Genomic DNA, 19,108 nt, shown 5'->3' with positions numbered 1-19,108 from the left:
TTTATAACTGTAAAGGCTTCTTTATTGTAGACATTAGAATTGTCACATTAGTCTTTATCAGACTGGGCAGATGATGCTATAGCAAGAAGAAAGCCCAACTTGGGAACTTCCATAGTGTAAACCAGCTTCAGGCCAGTCAAAACAGGCTAGAAACTTTAGGGATATGGGACCTTCAAAAACAATGCAAGTGTCACCCTAGTGATAATCAGAAGGGGAAGAGGCTAAAAGAAGGCTTGTCTTCTATGAAACAACCATACCAGGCAAGTAGTTAGATAACAACACCAATAGACCTTCTACTTCACCAATTTAGAAATTACACATGTCATAGTAAAGGTCCTTTACGGTTAATGCACTTTAGACTATCCTTGTACTTGGCAAAAAAAAGAAATGTAAAATGCTGCAGCACTGGTTCCAGTGGAAGCCCATTGCAAACAATATGTCACCATCGAACACTGATATTGCAATGAATGGGAGCTTAGACCATTGCCACTGTACCTAAACAGACATCGCTAGTACTTTCACTTGTGACCACCCATTAGTTATATTAGAGTACCTTGATTATATGTGTTTTTGCTCTCCTTTCATGTGTGTTTATGCACTTATTATTGCCATATGGTACCTATTGGAGGACGAACCAATCACATCCTAACTGTCATGTTACAGGCAGTGTTTAGAAAATGTCAGTTACAGATGGAACCTTTCTTTAGATGGTGACCATCCAGGAAGTTCCAGAGGCATGCTTCCAGCACAGCGCAGCTCTGCTTTATCTCTCCCCGTCTGCCAGCTCTGGTATAAATGGTGCCAATGCTAGCTGTCAGGCTGGATGAGAGAGACTCCATCTATAAGTGTTGGTTAATTGGTGCAGAGGGGAAGATATATGAAGCAGTGATAAGGGAGGAGAAGTGAGCCAGAGGAAAGTGGCTCATGACAACCAATCAGCATTAATATAACATTATACCGAGCATCTGATTGGTTGTCCTCGGCCACTTCTCCTCTGGCTCACTTCTCCTCCCTTACCATGGCTTCATATGTCTACCCTTTATCTCTCACCACTTTATCATTCTGTAAGCAATGATGCATCCTGCCCCTTACCCGTTTTAACCCATTTTACAGAAATCCAAAACACCTCAGGATTTATTTATTTTTTTTTGACAAAACCAAATCAATACCAACAAAGATGAACCTGTACTGAGACCAAAATAAAAAAAGGGGCCTCCACACCCACCTGTAATTCCATCTCCCTGCTTTATGTCTGTTATATTTTGCCACCATTTGGTTCTGCAAAGCACTTACAAATCAATGATGACAATCATCATTATCATCATCATCATCAATATCATCATCAGTACTTTATCTTTAAATAAAAAAATGTGTTTAATTTCACAGAAAATATTAAATCCATTTTTTAATATCAATGATCCTTTAAAGCTCGCACTAAGAAATAAAAGCTGCCTGGAAAATAACATAAAGACTTTAAGGATTGTGACATTTAACTGCTTGATATGCTTACAGAACATACAGTACTGTGTGTCAGGGGAAATGTATATTATAAAGCTTCCTGACATTCCGCTCTAAATAATACTGCTTTAATAAAGCTTAGCTTATTGCAAAAAAATAAATAAAAAAAAATCCAAATGAATCCCTGCCCTTTGTAAGTGTGGCTGCTGCGGATTTTCAATGCTTCATTTTTCATCGTAGATACTTCTAATTGAAGAACGGAAATTACCCAGAAAAACTCCAGTCACCCTTAATATACATCAATGCATTGTCATATATCATTTTGCGCTCACAGTAAAGACATATTTCATCCTCAGACAATCCTTAGCAAGCATTCATGTCACATCTCACTTAAAATGGATACATTTTTTTCAATGAAGCTGTTTTTTTTATTCTACCGATAAAGCTTAATAGGGAATATAGAATTATTTATCCCCGCCAAGCCGTAGGGTACTGATTGAATGCCCTAGTCCCCCCTCTGGTGTCAGTTAGTTCCCTTTGTAATTTAGGCTACAACTTTAAATAAAGAAAAAAAAAGTGTTGCAGCAGCTGGAGCTTGTAGAAACAGATCGAAGCATCTTCATTTTTAAGAGAAATGATCCGTTCAGCCAGATGCACGACTTCCATCATTCCATCAAAAAATATCTGACAGATGGCGATGTTCACAGACACTGCTTCAAATTTTAGTGTTTTCTATCTAATCCGTGGCTTGAGAGCCAAATGCTCTTACATTGTTTCTTGTTTGTAGATCATTTTCGAAATGTTACAGTCCATCCCGGTTTATAATTTGCTGGAAACGCTATCAATCAGAGAATGATAGAAAATAAACAGAATGCTATCTCTTTGTCTCCTGCAGTTCCTGCCAGTGTTACAAGTGTAAATCTGGCCTATGGCTTCTGGCAGAAACTTAATAACAGATGTTTTTCTCAATTAGCGATGCTGCACTTCTACCTGTAAAACGCTGGGCAATTCTGTTACATGTGTCCAAGAGTGATGGCTTTCAGCGAGGGATGTTTTTCTTGTTAGATTTCTTTTTATCTAGAGTAAAAAAAAAATCACCAACCTTAGTTGTTTTCCCACACTGCAACCAAGGCCTAGGGAAAACATCTCCCTCTTATATACAATTTGAATTAGTGATAAAAATTTTCCATGTGCCAGTCTATAGTAATGAGCGTCTTTTGAAGCTATTCAGATGTTGCTCCGATTAGACACCCGTTACCTGTGGCACATTTTTTCCTTTGAAGCCTCCAGAGGTGTGAGAACAAAATTTGTTTCAATTAGAGATGTTATTGACTATCCGGCTGTCATATATTTTGAAGCCAAAACATGTGACAGCCGATAGCCAATAAGATCCTGTTTTGTGATCCGGGTAAATCCGGACCTGCACATCTCTAGTTTAAAGTCCATAGTTTCAGTGTTTAAACCTGGATATTTAGATGCCCACTAGGCAAAATTTAGATGGGGTTAAGCCATGATAAATGCTAACTGAAGTCTGATCAGAGCAACAAATAAATGAATCTGATAGATGCCCATTAGAATAAATGGGCAGCAGGGGGCACGCAGTAAAAATGTAATTCCCCCATATAGTCAAGATTCATTTTGCCATCATTGAATTGATTTGCAATGTAGTCAACATCTGCCCAGAACAATCGGTAAGCAAATATCCATAATTGGAGAACCCCATTCCACTTTGAAGACCCATACAGTTAGGCACTGCAGTGATCATGAAACCAACATCAAAATTCCATAGCTCAAAGTGTATTAATCCATGGCCTGGCCTCTAAGCTATCTTTTATTTTTGGCCACCTCTAAAACCAAAAAAAACTATATATACAGATGTGTCCTCATACATTGTGGTTAAAATCCTTTATAGTCCAGTCAGTATAGGAGAAGAATGAATGTTTTTCCAGTACAGAGCTGATGGCCCTCTGGGAGCTGGCTGAATTTGTGCATACCTTCTCCATCCCCACCTCCCCAGAGAGATGTAGAGGTGATTGTTTTTTTTTTTCTACACACCTGTAAATAAGATTTTCCTTCGAATGAGTCACATTGAAAGTATATGATTTATTATTAAGTTATTTGTTTATATTTTACTGTACATGGTTTTAATACTGTACATGTAGGGAAAAGGTAGGGGAGTTCTTTTTTTATTTATTTGAACCCTTTAAGTGCCAAGTGGATTTGTCAAAAAATGTGTGAAAATTGCTAAGCAACCATTTTTATTCATCATAATGACCTGTAATGTTACCTTATATACGAAATATAATATTTTTTTACACAACATGGTTTAATTGAATATATATAACACATGTGAGAGATGCTGGCATTTTTAGCAGATATTTTGCACATCTTTTATAGAGATGTTGGTACTCATTGGGTTAAGAACCTCAGTGAAATTAGACACAAATTGTCAGTGTGAAGAAGGGAAACTTTGAATTACGTAAATTTCAGTTAATGAAATAAGCTAAAATGCAATCTAATAACAATATATAACATAGAACACATAGGGGGGAGTTTACTAAGATGTGTATTCTACTTCACATGTGATGTTGCTATGGGTAACCAATCAGATCCTGTCTACTATATTCTAGATGGTGCTAAATAATTAAGAAGTAGATACTGATTGGTTGCGCATAGCAACATCACATGTGAAGTAGAATACACATTTTAGTAAATTTACCCCATATTTCCTGCAAAATAAGAAAGCTATAATAAATGTAGCACTAATCCCACAGATTATGGGGTAGATGTAGGAAGCAGTGATAAGGGAGGTGAAGTGAGCCAGAGGAGAAGTGGCCCATGCAACCAATCAGCACTGAAGTAACATCTTTAGTTTGAATAATATAAAATTAAACAGAGTAGCAGATTGGTTGCCATGGACCATTTCTCCTCTGACGTTCTCCTCCCTTATCACTGATTCATACATCTACCCCCATGCCTTTTAATATATTGGTGAATTGTTTGAGTGTGGCAGTTGTTATAGTTTACACAGAGGATCCAGCAGAAAAAAACTGGGTCTGAGCACAAACCCTGTAGTTCTAAACAGCTGCTCGATGCTTAAACAGAACATAGAACTTTTTTCAGACTGGATAACTCACACAGATGGGCCACAGTGCATTAAGTTATGGATAATGTGAATCAGATTAAAATGAGATGGCCTTTCAACAAACAGCAAGCTTTAAATGAAATGGCTTGGGCTATAGAAGCAGAAATCCTGATTCAGTGGTGGAAATCGACAAAATGCCACCTTCTCCTCAGTGACAGAAGCTGGGTGCTGCAGTGTGACATTCTCCTGCGGCACCCAGCTCCTGTCATAGAGTAGTCTCTGGGGGGAATCCATGATCCCCGGGGATGCTGGATTGCCCTCAAAGTGGTGCCATCTGGATTTCCATTGAGTCCAAGCATCATTTAACTTAAGCCACAACCTTTTAGGCCTTGATGCGTGAGGGTTATACAAAGTGTGCACCAGCTTTTACCAGACCAGATCATGCCTCTGGCCTGACTGTACACCATTGCTACACCCTTGCTATTTGCAGAAGAGAAGGTGAAACTTCTGATTTGCTCAGAAATAGAGGAATTGGACAGTAAGTGATTGTTAATGGGTCATGTGGTCTGACAAATAATGTTTACAATTATGCCATGCAATTCAGAATCAGAATCAGCTTTATTGGCCAAGTATACTTGCGTATACCAGGAATTTGATTTGGATTTCTGTGAGACAGCCAGATTAGGTACAGTTCAACAGTGAAGGTACACATATACATAACACATATGGCATAGGCTAGTTGTGCCTTGAGGGATAAGAGACACACAGGACATATAATCACTGAGCTTCACAGTGCCTAGGCAGCAGTCAGTGGTGCCACTGGTCACCACAACAACCAGGTAGGTGACATTAAGAGCAGAAACAGTATATCATGCAGGGCCCACAGAGAAGGGGTCCACCGCTGGTGTCTCCTGGGGCAAAGGCCCCATCTCCCAGGTGAGGCAGGGGGGCCGAGACTGGGCCTGCAGGGAAGAGAGCCACTGCAGGTGTCTCCTGGGGCAGAGGCCCCCCTCTCCTGCAGTCCCTCTCCTGGGGAAGAGCCTGTGAGGGTGTGAACAAGCGAGCTGGGGCCCGTGATCTGGCCAGTGCTAGGCAGAGGGGCCGCCGCTGGTGCCCTTGGGCAGCTCCACCTCACCTCTCCCTCCGATGGTTGCCGGGAGCCTGGATGCCAGGTCGTTGGATGGATGGGGGTCCTCCTCTGCCACCGCACCTGTGGCCCGCTCAGCCAGAGGCCGCTTGAGGGATATCAGCGTGGGGCCTCTGCTAGGCCGGACCACCACTGCCTGGGGGGATCCTAGCCCTCTCTCTTCTCCTCCCTCCTCCATGATGACGATCTTCCCAGTCGCCGCCCTCTCACAGCTCGCCTGTCTTGCCGTCCGTCTGTCCAATGAGCGCGATCCAGCAGGCGGAGGGAATGGGAGCTTCATGGATGGAGTGAGAGCTCCACAAGTGTGCTACCATCCCCGACCCCAACAGGAAGTGACTGAGAGTAATGGTAGGGTAATGATTTAAAGACAATACTACTTCAGCATGTATTCTTCCTGCATCACCTTCAGAACTCTCCACAATGCTTCGGAACTCTTCACAACTCTTTATAATGTTGCCTGACAGAGTCAACATTATATCATTATAGAGATGTAATTCATATAATATGGGATAATATTCCCCATAAAGCATACCAACAGTTAGTAATCTCCATGGCTACATACAAAGGTGTGGCTCTCAGGCTCCAGTAAGGTCAGAACAAGCAGCAAATTTTGTAATAAATTATTACAATTCTTTCATTATGACTGTTATACCGTACATGCAAAATACGCTAACTCACCATATCGAATGTTCAAAGGAAAGTTAAATTGTAATATATTAAAAAATCAGGCGAGCATAAATTAAAATGCTGTTACAATATTAGAAAAGTTACACTACATTAATGAAAACTAGACTTTTTGTTTTGGATCTGCATTAACTTTGCCAAACCTCCCTTAAGTGTTTTGGTTTTGGATCTGTGAATTTTTTAAACATTTATAAAAACAGCTATAATTGGGCCTTGTTTTGTTCCCACAGCAGAAGTTCCCAACCACGGTCCTCAAGCCGCCATAACATTCCAGGTTTTAACTCAATCCATGGCTTATCACAAAGAATTAAATCAAATTGACTGAGGTACTAATTAAGTTACCTGTGGCTCAGCATGGATATACTTAAACCTGGACCATTAGGGCACTTTGAGGACCATATTCAGAAACCTACGGTATTATTATCCCTTATTTATATGGCGCAACAAGGGATCAGTGGCAACCAATTACAGAGTACATAAAGGAATACGCAAAACAGTGACTTACAGTAGAGCATCAGCAGAGGACACTGGAATATGTATCATCATGGCAGAAAACCATAGGATTTGGTGCCATCAAAGATGGTTTAAGTAAGATAAGGAAAAGCACTTTAACCTCATAAACATTAATTGCAGTGATTTCCAGTCAATTTTGACCTCCTCACAGCTCACAATATTGTTTTCATCTAGTTTAGGTAAGGAGCTGCAGCAAGTTGTGCTGGATACTAAGCGATAGAGCAGCAACACAAACACACAGCAGTTATAGAACATCTTTGAAACATTGCCACACAGCAATGGCAGAAAAGAAAAGTGGCAAAAGATGGAATTGTGATTGGGTCCTCCCAACCATCATTGGATTTTAAAAATTGCATACACACTTTAAGAAAACAAGCAGTTCAGCAACAAAGACCTTTTTTGTGTATAAGGTGCTTGGTTTGTTTGGGCCCCAACAAACCAATTTTTTGGAAGGACTACTTCTGATCACTAATTATTGATGATGAGGGTGTTATTTACATTGAAATTTTGGAAAACAGTTTTCATGATCTCTCTGCAAAGATGTTTTCAGAATTTGACTAAAAACAATCTCAAACTCAAAAGGTGACTGGTTTACACAAACAACAACATCATCATCATCAACAAAATCATTCTCCTCAGTGGAGTCAGATAACAATACACAAATATCTCCCTCATTCTGTTCTGCTTCCACATTAGCAACCTCAGTTTTTATTATGTCTTCCACATCATATTTATTTGTACTGCTCCCCACATTTGCAGATGGTGCAAAGATGGTACTATCATCATGGGCAGAAACTGCAGTGCTAGTATTTTGTAGCTGCTCCTGCTCTTCTCTAACTCATTGTTATCCATATCCATGAACACACACTGGTTGTATAAAGGCACACAGGTTGTACAAACAAAATAACATTTAATAAGTTCTTTTCTAAGTTTTTAGTTTTTTTGTAAGTTTTTTAAATTTTAATAAATCTTTTTCACAAATGACAGCTTATTTTATTGTGGGGCCACACCCCTTAAATTTATGTGAACAAAGTCTCAGTATGGTACAGCATGTACTGTACCACTACAAGAGGCTTTATAGGATATGACCTGTGTTGGCGCACTTCTGCCTGTGAGCTGTACTTTCCCCCGGTTATCGCCAAAATAACCCTTCAGATACCATATAATACACAAAATTGGTGATTTCCAAATCTAGGGCACAATCAGTCAGATGTAATGGATCAGAGTATCTGCATCTTCATGTATCTCCGATCTCTTCAGAAGTATTCTCAATAATATATGGAGAAGGTTAGAGAAATCAATAATTAGATGTTGCTATCTTGATTGACAAAGAAAAAGAATGTTTGAAGAAATAGATGGATGGGCGTACCCCACTCACAGTAAATATAGCGGTGTAAGGGCACGTAGCGGTTTCTTTTCTCCTCCAAACGGACTTCTTTTTGGGTGAACTCCTCGTCTCTGTAGTTGTGGGTATAAAAGAAAATGATCAATGTGTAGATTTGTCTTACTTTGTGCACATTAAAACACCCAGTGAATTGAATGGAAGGAAGTGTCGGTCGTACCTTACTCACCAAAAAATGAGACAAGGTACATAAATAAAGGTTTCTTTTTTAAAATATAACACATCACATGAAGTTCAGTAATGGATGGGCGTACCCCACTCACTGTAAAAAGATCTTAGTATGTGCCCGTAGCGTGTTCTTTTTCCTTAACATTGTGCTTCATTGTAGTGACAAATTCCTCTGGTGTGAGTATTTGAAAAAAACAATAAAATAATGAGTAAATTTGTATCATACAAATAAACAAACAAATGTATTTATCTTTTTAAGTAATATGCTCAGTGCTTATATTTATTTGAAGTTGTAATCAAATGCAGTGGGATATGGCCTGCGGAGTTGCAGTTCCTAAATTTATGTGAACAAATGCAGTGAGGTACATCACCTACTCCACACAAGTTGAACCAAAAATAAAATTAGTTTTTTTTTCTTTTAATAGTGCTGTTGCACTATTAATAGTGATGGTGGCTCACATCAGTGTGCACCAATAAAGGATTAATGCTGGACTGAGGTGACAAAAAAAACAAAGAACACCAGTGTGTACAAAGGATTCACGCTGCCCCTGTATTAGGAACTCTGGGCTGCAATACAGGCAGTGACAAAAGAGAACACCAGTGCATCAAGGGTTAATTAATGCTGCTCCGGTTTTAGGAGAGACGTGCTCCAATGCCAGCAGTTACAATACTAGGGTGACAGTGCACCAAAAAAGGGTTAATGTATTAGCTGATGGAATTCAAAACAAATTATTCTGGTCTCTGTTATTTTGGAGTCACTATGGGCTGTGTAATGCACCATTTTAAGTAATATAATGCCCTGGCATTCTAGTGGATGTGCTCCATGTCTGTAATGTTCTTTCCATCTAGTGGAGGTGCTCTCAGTCCATAATCATATCCGGTCGATGGATCTACAATGTCTAGATTGATCAAGTTATGGTCAACCACATTTAGTTGAACCCATCTAGTTCATGGGGACCCTAGTACAATCGGCACCAAAAAACAAACAAAAAAAACCTTGAAAAACTCATGTTGACCACGCTCCCGTCGAGCTAACGCTTGGGTCTACCTGATACTGTCGATCTAGCTGCGGTTGACTATCTTTAAGCTTCTTACTAGATGGGTTTGACTAAGTGTGGTCAGCCGTAACATGGTCAATCAGCTATACCATATCTGTCCATAATAACCTAATAATCTAGTGGATGGGCTCCCTGTTCAATATCTGCTGCAGGCACCAATCCTAAAGACATGAGATCTGATGCTTGGATGATGGCATTATGCCTCGCTCTGGAATCCAAGCAAGGCAAGAAACCCAAACACCCACTCCTATTCCCTCGGAGATCTGAGCCTGCTCAACTCTGAGAACCATTTATAGGAAAAAAAAATGTTTTCTAATAATTATCATGAAATCCTTAGTTACTAAATTTCCCTGATAGTTTCAAAATAGAACTTCTTATACCAATATAAAATGTATGGCTGCATATCATGTCATATCATATGATTGAAATGTCTGTGTGACCTCTTTTAAAGTTCCTGTGTGTATATATATTGTATTGCACAATTTCCGACAGTGTACAGTAGATCTTTCACTGTACTGAATACTCCCACTACATCATAATAAATAGAAAATCAGCGCATTATACAGCATTGTATATGATATATTGTCATCCTTTCTCATATTCTCTTTTTTATGAAGATAACTTAGATTTTAAATACTTTGCCCTTGGTTATAGAAAATTAGGAACCAAAAAGTAAAATCAGGTAATATCAGTACCAGAAACAGATAGAAAAATCCAATGGTTTTTAATGCTTCAGTTATTTTTTTTTTGTGATCTTTATGAAATTGAAAAATAAATTGAATTTCATTGCTGCAAGTTGTGTGAGGCATATTTAGAAACCATTGACATTTACCTTTTTAAACAATGTATTGCCATGTAGACAAAAGTATCTCTCTATATCTCTATAAATATGTACAAAGAAAAACAGCTTGGCATTTGAAATGAAATTTACTGGGGAAATATGTGCAGACACGCAACGACTATAAAATCAAAACAATAGCATTATCTTAAGTTTCTCTTTGGTTGGGTCTCCCCACCTGGTCCCCTCAATCATCCCTTTTCCACGGTCCTTCAGAGGACCACACTCTTCATCTAGGTGAAATTGTAGGAGTGGATGTTGGCTGTGTTGTTGTTTGGTTTCTTGTTGATGATGATGATAAATTGATCCCTCAATGTTCAAGTGATGATGCTCTTGACTCAGTGCATCATTATATGGGCTTTGGTTTACTTACAAATTGCTACAGTCAATTTTAACAAGTACTGTACATATTAATAGAATTTTAGCATAGAAACAGAATTAGTTGGCAGAGAAGAACTATTTGGCCTACTGTACCTAGTTTTCCCCTTTTTTAATCATATGTTTACCTCAAACCCTATAAGATCCTTATGTATTTGTAAGGACATGCTTATGTCTATCCCATGCATGTTTACATTGCTCTACTGTCTCAGCCTTTACCACCTCTGATGGGAGGCTATTCCACTTGTCCACTACCATTACTGTGAATTTTCCTCAGATTTCCCCTGAACCTTCTGTACCTCCCTCAGTGTCAGTGCACTTCCTCTTGTTCTGCTGCTCCTCTTCTTGTGAAGAATGTTTCCCTCCTGGACCTTGTTAAAACCCTTGATATATGTGAAAGCCTCTTTCATATTCCCCCTTTCTCTGCTCTGCTCCAAACTTTACTTCTTGAAAACTGTTAGTCTTTCCAGGTAAGTTTAATACTGTACAGATGGAGCCGGGCTCATCCTTGGCCGGCGATCGCCAGATCCCTTTCACTGGTGAGCGCCGGCGATAGAGACTGGGAGGCGCATGCGTGTCACGTGCATGCACGTCCCAGCATCACGGCGGCTAGGCAGTGTCTCCCTGCCTGTCTCTGCTTCAGGAAGACACTGCCCAGTTTGGGGGGGGTCGGGGCAGCGAGGGGGGCCGGTGGCGATGGCAGGGGAAGCAATGGGGACCCCCGCCAAGCTCCGTTGCCAAGAGGCGCGCAAGCGTCTTGTGAGCGCACCCCTGGCGGTAGCCAGCCGCTGGCGGGGGATGGTGGTAAAATCGCCATCCCCTGCAAGGATGAGCCCGACTACATCTGTAGGTCATGTATTATTTTATTTTATAGTTGAGATGACTTGGGACATTAATATTGCTTTGGTTACTTATGCAGCTGCTAACAAATTGTCTGGAGTGGTTCTGCATCCAATTGCAGTTGCCTGATCTCCTGAAGTGGTCCAACAACTTGATTCAGATTTGGCTAAAACTGTGCTTGGAAGAGCAAGTCCTGATGGGAGACCTGTGTGGGCTGATCGTTCATTGTTTCCTTTGCAAGCTCAGCTGGATCCACTATAATGAGGATGATGTACTCCTCCTCTGGTTATACCTCTAAAACTAATGAAGCTGGATAGGCAAAAAATGCCTTTGATGGTCCTTAAATGACAATATAATGTGTAAGTGTTTAATAATTACAAGATGTACTTAGAGAAATGTCCTACTCTGACCATAGGATGTCCTTGACAATAAAAAAAAATGATTGTCTACTTATAAAAAGATGAAACTGTATAAATCAGGCATGTCCAAACTATGGCCCACCAGCTGTTATGAAACGACACATCCCAGCATGCCTTGCCACAGTTTTAGTATTCCCTAGTAGCAAAGCTGTGGCAAGGCATGATGTAGTTTCACAATAGCTGGAGGGCCATGGTTTGGCTATGCAAGGTATAAATACAGTCCTTACATTTATGCTTTTATTTTTGACAAAAAGAGTTGTTGGCTGTTTTGGTTTGAAGAAACCGTTTCAGAAAATAATAGAGAATTTAAAAGTGATGGAAATCATGTGTTTTGGTAAGTAAGCGTTACTTGTCCACATTAATGTCTAAAATTATGATTTAATGTAGGAGATTATAACCACTACTACCAAGCCAGATTATGGGGGATGCAGGGGGTACTGTACCTTCTGTCAGGGGCCCCCTGTCCTGTGCACAGTGTAACAGTGTGTCAGTAGTACATAGGCTGCTGCTATTCTTACATGTGAAAAGATACAGTAGATGATGCAGTAGATTGTATTTTTCCATTTTATAAAATAATAGTCTCAAGATAATCAATTAAATCGTTCAATGCAAGTAATGTCAATAATTTTTTATGAGGGAAGTCCAGATAGAGAGCATCGGTCCCTCCTGTAATGGGTCATGTTGGGAGGTACTGTATGCAGGACCTACAGTAATTAACCCCCCTTCTCCCAGGCCCCCCTGGTTAAATACCCCGGGCCTCCCCAAGCCTTAATCCGGCCCTTCACTACTAGAATCTCAGTACAAAAATTGTCAGATGGATTTGTGCCTTTACTTACTGCTGGCCTAGGAGTGCAGAGTCTAATGGTGCCCATACACTTTTTAGTCCAAAATGCATCGCATGTAGTTCAAATCGCACCATGTTTCTATATGGCTTGTGATGCAATGCAATGAATGCTCCTATGCATCACACATCGCAGTACAAAAAGTATGTGCAGGCAGTATTTTTTTGAGTAAATCCGAGATATGTACAGACTACACCGACAGGATAAATCATTAGATGGTGAGCAGACTGTGAATGGATTTGCAGCGAATCGCTGATCCAGCTAATTTTCATTCGCAAGCATGCACCTGGATTTGCAGGCTTGCACAGGGTGAGATTTAACTCTGGCTGGCAATTACCTGATAGCAAGGCTCTACAAATTAGTAGATCGGGTCTGAATAACCCCCAATGTTTTCTTCTCTATTTTTCTTACATAAAAAGATGCTAAAATAATTGTTTAGGACTACAAATAAAATAAAAATTACCAGAAAATGTTTGTTGTATGAACCACGTGTGTTCTTGGCAGGACAGCACGCATGCTCAGTACCAGTAAAATTACCTTAAATCTAATAGCACCTGCACCTGAGCTGACAGGCACAATTCTTCTGCTGCATTACAATGTAGCCAATTGCCCGCCGCTCCAGAGTGCAGTCCAGTTGAGTACCCTTTGCCACTTGCTGCTTCTGCCACTAGACCCCCTCAGCTCAGCCCTCTCCTGTGTATAAGAAGGCCCAGAGTTCTTGCAACTTTGATCATTGCAGATATTTTGCAGAAACAAAAGACATCTTGAAATGCGCATACCTCCCAATCCCCCATCCTAAACATGGGCAGCAGTGTCCCATGGTGGGGGCCGGGCAGATGGGAGTCCCCATTACCCGCTGCTCTTCTCAGCAGAGAAGCAGTGAATAGACACTATTCCTGCAGGCAGAGAGGCTGGGGGCATGGCCAGCAGCTCACAGAGCCGCTGGCCATGCCCACACAGCGGAAAAACAGGCACATCGCCTCGCAGGAGTTATGTGATTTGTAGGCCATGCCCCCTTGCCATAAGGCCACACCTCCTAATTGTTGGTGCGGGAGTCGCATCGGGCATCATTCTAAAATTGGGAGGTATGAATGCATGTGACTATTTTGTAGTTACGTATGCCCGGTAAATGCTGGGTTCATGCCCATTTTTCCATTGTGGAAAGACAGGGCCACTTGCTTGCATTTGCCCCCAGGTTAAAATTTGCCCGCCAGCCCCTGATCCAAGCTGTAATAGCAGCTATGCTGTACTATAATCCTGGTTGTCAGTCATAATGGTGATGAGCTACTGTATAACCATACAGTACATAGCAACAAAAAATACAATTTTGGAGGTTAAAATGCACAAATGAGATGAGTGATGCTTCGATCACCAGAATAATCTGATTTTGATAATGCACACTTAATAAATCCCAGTGATTTTGTTGGAAAATTCACTTAAAAAATAGAAAGTTGCTTCAGGGCCCCTCTGGGTGTAGGGCACCTGAAGCTTAACCCTTTGAGTGCTAACATCTCGGTGAGAGATGCGCATAATATCCTCTAAAAATGCCAATGTCGCTCACATTTATTATATCAATTCAAATAAATAATGTTGTGTAAAACAAGACCATTGTAAGTCATTACGATGAATGAAAGAGTTTGCTTGTCAATTTCCACACCCCTATTGACAAATTTACTTGGCACTCAAAGGGTTAAGCTTCATTATTTTCACAGTAGATCCACCCCTTTTTTATTGTAGGGGTGCCCCACCTGTCCCCTTTTCTGCATTGGCTCTTCTACAAGTTCCAACTTTCAGAAATGTTTTGTGGCAATTTTCAATGTTTCCAGTAATATATCCCGCAACATTCCATGCATCACGGACCACCTGCCAGCTTTATTACTTATGTAACAGTGATATGCTTTGAGCTTATTCATCTATGGTACAATAGCAAGCACCACTGCACAATTGTGCTGGAGACTGAACTGCACATTCTGTCCAGTAATCTGTGTTCCTGGGACACATTCTCGGACACCTCCTCTGCCTCTGTCTCTTTCTCTCCACCACTCACTTTGGGGATACAGCTACCGCTTCCTCCATCTCACTAACCTGTCCCTGAGTCCTCTTAAAAGAACTTAAAAAATAAAGACAAAATACATACTACAACCACACACCACACACACACAAATAATTAATGACTTCTTTTCTGCGGCTGAAGGCCAGCTGTATTTCTTCCCGCAGAATATCTGTTTTCGTGTTCATTATGAAATTCAGGCTTCTACTAAAGAAACATCAGGGCCACGGAGAGTCAGCTACAAAACCAATTCTGTGTTACAGTACTGTGTATTGAAGAGATTCCGATTACTCGGAAAATCAACATTACTTCATGGGCATGTTTTGTTGATTAGACAATTAGGGGTACATACATTTTCTTAAGTTTCTAAAAATTAAAAGAGCTGATATTGCCCATAGCAACCAATCAGTTTCTGTCTTTCATTTCTATATTGCATCCTTGAAATTGATAGACAGAATCTGATTAACTCTTTTAATTTCTAGCAGCTTTAATCAATATACCCCGTAGGCTGTTATATAACATGTTTTAGATGTTCCTAGTACTAATGTTAATTTGTGACAAATTTTTATATGCAGATTTTTTTTTGCCTCTTTGTGTCTTCAAAAATGGAATGTCGCATGGACCACAGACAATGTTTAATCAGACAGCCAATAGGTTGCCAGCAAAAGTTAGACATGCATTAGTTAGACATTCACAAAAAGTTAGACATGCATTAGACATTCACAAAAGTTAGACATGCATTAGTTAGACATTCACAAAAAGTTAGACATGCATTAGACATTCACAAAAGTTAGACATGCATTAGTTAGACTTTCACAAAATTTAGACATGCATTAGTTAGACATTCACAAAGGTCGGTTTTCAGGATATTGAGTGCCTTGGCATATCAATTTAATGAATGTCTAACTGTGGCCAATGTCTGACTTTTGTCAGTGTCTAACTAATGGATGTCTAAGTTTTGTTAATGTCTAATCTAATGCAAGTCTAGCTTTTGTTAATTTCTAACTAATGCATGTCTAGCTTTGTCAATGTCTAACTAATGCATGTCTAACTTTTGGTATCAACCTATTGACTGACTGACTGAATAGACATTGTCTTTGAGCCATCTGGAACCCCAAAAATTAATCACTATTATGGATGCAGCTTCTTGACGCAGTACCTGTAAATTGAAGCAGATTATGACACTGTCAAAAAATTTGAGTGAAGTGTCTTAATTAACTTAAATAGCAAAACTATTATTAACATAAAAGACTATCCTTGAATGCTGTAAGCTAATAGTACGTATAAACTGCTGCTATACGCTATAAGCAGCAACAATAGAAGAGCATACATCTGTATTTGACTCTGATTTGAATTACACGTGTATCATCATTCATTATGTGTCTTTAAAATGTTTGGTACTTGTTTCCTAGCACGGCCACAACGATCATGTGAGTGGAGGTACGCACCTTGGGTCCCTCTAGATTATCCTACAACCAGGTTCAAGATCCTCTACACACTGTATTTCTTTGTTTTCCCATGTCATATCCATCTGACGTCTTCCCCTGAATTTATATTGGAGTCCGCTCTCATGAGAGAGGGATTAAGAAGATTGACTGGTTATCTAAAGATACCTTTATAGGAGTACTTAAAGTGTATTTCATGTGAGTACGGTACGTGTACAAACTTACCAGGTGAAGGGAAGACAACACGTTGAAAGAAACCTTTATACACGGGTATCTATCCTTCTCTATGTGAGTGAGGGTACGCATTGTATGGCCCTTGATCTCCATCTTTGAGTGTATTATAAAAATCAATAGACACTACATGCGCCCTTTTCTTTTTCTCTCTTTGACATATCCGACTGACTTCGAGAGAATTATCCACGGTGGAAGAACATAACACCCTCGCCGCGTGCCTGATTTTGTTACATATTTGCTCTATACAAGGACTTGTTGGTGGTCCTAATTTGAAGGCCTGGCTGAAGGTGCTAGGTGGCGCCTTGGGACTTTTTTGCTTTTTTGTCTTATTGTATCTGTATCACCTTGAAATTGTCCTAGGCAGACACTATGTTCACACATCGTACTAATCGTCAAAATTTAATCTCAAATGTGTTCTCAATTGAAAAGCCAGATATTGTGGAAATGGTTGACGAAACCTTAGATACTTTAATGAAAAGACTAGAGAACACTATGTTGAAAGAAAACAGGATCTGGTGGGAGGTAACATTTTTGGAACAATATCTGACGGCCAAAATGATACCTAAAGGTTTACAAATTAATAAACAAGCCGCTTTCACAAATCCATCAGATACCTTTAAAAACAAATGGGAGATCATTACAAAATCCTGCTCCTTTTCACTCATGGATTTAATTATCCAAGAGAGAAAAGGGGAAATAGACAAACTAGAAATGGAACTAAAAAATATAGAGCCCCTTTTACACCCATTTCAAGATCAGAAAGAGTTCAAAGAATGGGAGGAAAAAATTAAATTTAGAATTAAAAAAAATGAGACTGAAATCATGATAAAAAAACAGAAAAAATTTAAAAGAGATAGTATCCCCCAAAATGACATTGGCCAGGAAGTGCCAGTTGGGAGACCCGGTCCTGAGCCTGTAGCCAATACCCCTATGATAAATAGAGTGGTAAGACCCAAAACCTACTCTCAGGCTATACAAAAACCTAGAGGTAACTACAGTAGTCCTAAAAGAGCCCCTAATACACCCAGGGCCTCATTTAGACCTAAACAGAACTATAGAGGACACAATCCCCCAAACGATCCAAAGCCCATCTACGATTGGGAAAAAAGAAAAGAGATACCTGTATATCAAAGAGAACAGAGGGACAGACCAAGGGAATCTCATTATAATAGAAAACAGGATGATTGGACAAATAGATACCAATCGAGCAATAGATATGATCATTTAAAAGGGAACACTGAGGGGGAGGATTTTTTATCCAGAACCAGATTCCCCTGGAGGAATGTTTAATAGAAATCCCACCAAAAGCACCTAATCATCACCACAGGAAACGGGGAAAACGAGGGGGAGTTAGAAAACGGGAGAGAAGGAGAAAAAATCCTACAATACAATTTAACCAGGAAAGCGATCCCGAGACCACCTCCACTAAAATCTTTAATTTAAGCTCCCATGTTCTTAGCAAAGATGAAACAGCAGTCCTTCAAAAGGGACTTAAATTCTGCCCAAGTAATCAGATTGACTTCTTCGATTTATTCATTGATGTTCAAAAATTTATAAGGAGACTGTCCCTAAAGAAATTTTTTGCTCAAAAAACTGAGACCACCTCAATAGAGAAGGAAAAAAATCTTTTTAAAAAACCGTCAACATTTTATCCGAAACATGTCAAGGGTTGCTTCCTTGAAACATTCCATAAAATTTAAATGAGGAATTAAATCAGTTGAAAGACTCACTCCCTGTTCATAAAAATAATCTTACAATGGGGGAACGAGAAGCCTTAAAGGCCTTAAAATCCAATGAACAAATTATAATAAAGCCTGCAGATAAAGGCGGGGGGGGTGGTAATCCTGAATAAAACTGCATATGTGGAAGAAGTGTTAAGACAACTTGAAGATGGTTCAACTTATAAAAAATTGAAAGTTGACCCATCAAACAGGATACTTAGTAACCTTAAAACACTCCTAGAAGGATATCTAGCAAAGGGGACTATTGATCAGGACTGTTATGAATTCCTAATAAAGGAAGACTATTCAGTTCCTGTGATATACCTTTTACCCAAAATCCACAAAACCACCATTAACCCCCCAGGACGCCCTATTATAGCAGGTACAAACTCCATCACGTCTAACCTCTCATATATGATCGATCATCACTTGCAACCTCTTGTGATGTGCAATAAATCCCATCTCAAGGATACTAAAGATATACTTAATAAACTCAAAGGTATTAAATGGGACGATCATTTATTTTTGGTCACAGCGGATGTAACATCCCTCTATACCATCATTAAGCATACAGATGGTATAGAGGCAGTCCGTAAAACTTTAGAGACGACAACCATGGAGAACAACCTTCAGAATTTAATCATTGATGGTATTAACTTTATTTTAAATAATAATTATTTTAATTTTAACGGAGTCTTCTATAACCAAGAAGTAGGTACCGCCATGGGAACCAGGTTCGCCCCCAGCTATGCCAATACTTTTATGGCAAGGTGGGAGGACGATATGGTCTGGGGAGGCCATGGCTGGGAGGCGAACCTGGTAAACT

Source organism: Crinia signifera, chromosome 19, assembly GCF_055691185.1.
Source record: "Crinia signifera chromosome 19, ASM5569118v1, whole genome shotgun sequence".
Classification (NCBI taxonomy): Eukaryota; Metazoa; Chordata; class Amphibia; order Anura; family Myobatrachidae; genus Crinia; species Crinia signifera.
This window is presented reverse-complemented; position numbering follows the sequence as displayed.